This window comes from Sciurus carolinensis, chromosome 2 (genome assembly GCF_902686445.1).
Source record: "Sciurus carolinensis chromosome 2, mSciCar1.2, whole genome shotgun sequence".
Taxonomy (NCBI): domain Eukaryota; kingdom Metazoa; phylum Chordata; class Mammalia; order Rodentia; family Sciuridae; genus Sciurus; species Sciurus carolinensis.
In genome coordinates this window covers 54,960,304-54,962,422 of record NC_062214.1, presented here as the reverse complement: position 1 = coordinate 54,962,422, position 2,119 = coordinate 54,960,304, and the positions used below count along the sequence as shown (strand labels likewise).

General features: G+C 38.7%; 1 non-coding gene across 1 annotated transcript; it reads left to right on the top strand.

Moving 5' to 3' along the window:
* The first annotated feature begins 1,123 nt into the window (after positions 1 to 1,123).
* On the top strand, positions 1,124 to 1,313 carry LOC124978494 (U2 spliceosomal RNA). The gene has a single exon (XR_007107482.1). It is a non-coding gene; the product is annotated as a U2 spliceosomal RNA (small nuclear RNA).
* The last annotated feature ends 806 nt before the right edge of the window (positions 1,314 to 2,119 follow it).

Sequence of the window (2,119 nt, the reverse complement as noted above, 5' to 3'; positions counted from 1 at the left end):
TATTGGATGAAAAAGCTAAGAAGGAGAAGGTTCTGTATTCCAATTTTAGCATGTGCCCATACATTTATGAAGACTGCAAAAACTAACAAAAGTTAATAAGTCTTAGACTATGCACAGTCTCTTCATTTATGGTGAATATAAAAAATAATTTTTACTTTTTTGGGCCTCAAATGTATGTACTTAGAGTGTAATTCTTAGTTAAGAACACATTCTCATGGTTTAATCTATGTATGATTGCTTTAATTTTATTTACTTTGACTCATTCATGTACACATTTGTATATGTTTTTATTTCTATAAGGAACTCTTATTAACCCAGCACCATCTAGAACATTGCAAATAACTATCTATGGCTCCTGGCTTACCCCAAGCCCAGCCTCCCCCAATTAAAAGTAATCACCACTCTGAATTTTGTGTTTATCATTCCCTTGCTTTTCAAATTTATTTTTCAGTTGTAAAAATACCCATAACATAACATTTACCATCTTAACCATGTTTATGTGTTCACTTCAGTGGTTTTAAATATTATTGGGCAAACTTCACCATTATCCACCCACAGATCTCATTTCATCTTGCAAAACTGAAATTCTGATCCCAGGTGCGGTGGCACACACCTGTAGTCCCAGTGATTTGGGAGGCTTAGGCAGGGGGATTGCAAGTTCAAGGTCAGCCTGGGTACCTTAGGGAGAACCTGTCTCGAAATAAAAAAGGGCTGGAGTATAGTAGCTCAGTGGTAGAGCACCCCTAGGTTCAATCTCCAGTACCAACCAACCACACATACACACACGCGCACTCAACAAAACACAAAGTTGAAACTCTGCCTATTAAATAGCAACACACCATTTCCTTCTTCTCTTCCCGGCAACTCCCTTCTCTGGCAGGTACCAGTCCACTTTCTGTTTTTATGAATATTACTGTTCTAGGTGCCTCAAGTAAGTGGTATCATACAATATTTGTCCTTTTATGACTGAATTCTTTCACTTAACATAATGTGCTCAAGGGACATCTTGCTTGTAGTTTATGACAGAATTTCCTTCCTTTTTAGGATTGAATAATTTTTTTGTATGTATATACCATATGTTGTTTATCATTCACCCAGTAATGGATACTTGGGTTGCTTCCATCTTGTTTCTCAGCCTTTTGATTAGGATCATGTGTAGTATCTGTTCTTATCAATTTAATATCTGATCCATCATCTATCCAAAGACAATATGTTAAGTAGATGTTTGGAGCAGGGAGATGGAACAGGAACTTGCTCTGTCTACTCCACACATTACCCTGATATAGCGTACTTCAAGGATTGGTGCACCCCCACACACACACACACAAAAGGAATAAACAAAAAAACACTTCAAGCCTCTGCTTTTAATTTCTCCTCCTCTTCCTTCTCCTTCTTCTTCTTCTTCTTTAGTACTGGGGATTGAATCAAGGGCACTTTACCACTGAGTTACATCCCCAGCACTTTTTATTTTATATTTTGAGACAGGGTCTCACTACATTGCTGAGGCTGGGCTTTGAACTTACAATCCTCCTGCCACAACCTCCTAAGTTGCTGCGATTACAGGTGTGCACCACTACACCTGCCCTGACCTCAATTCTTTTGGATGCATACCCCAACTTATAATTGCTGGATCATATGGTAATTCTAATGTCCACCAATAGAGCACAAGGGTTCTAATACTCCATGTCTGTGAACTTGAAGACTGATACATATATACACACACATACATACACAGAACCGTATGGGCTGAAGTCTGCCAAAGGAGGCTGTACTAGCAGGAGAAAGAAGGAAGTTTCTAAAGAAAATCATATATGAGGAAGGTTGGTGGAGAGCATGAGCAGCAGGACCAGCGAGGCAAGGATTTCAGGGAACCTTGGCAGCCTGTGCCTGTCCACCCTCACCCAGGTCCCATGAAGTACTAGTGGGTGACTTCAAAGCCATTTTTGCATTGATAGGTTGATTTCTTTTTAATTAATGTATAACAGCTCCTTATATGTTCTCCCAATTTGTCATTCTATTCAGAACTAGAATAGAATGATATTTAAATGACATCTTTTTTTTAAAATAGGGGTACTCACAAATATTTCTTAGCCTTTTATTCTGACCCACTGATTTGTCC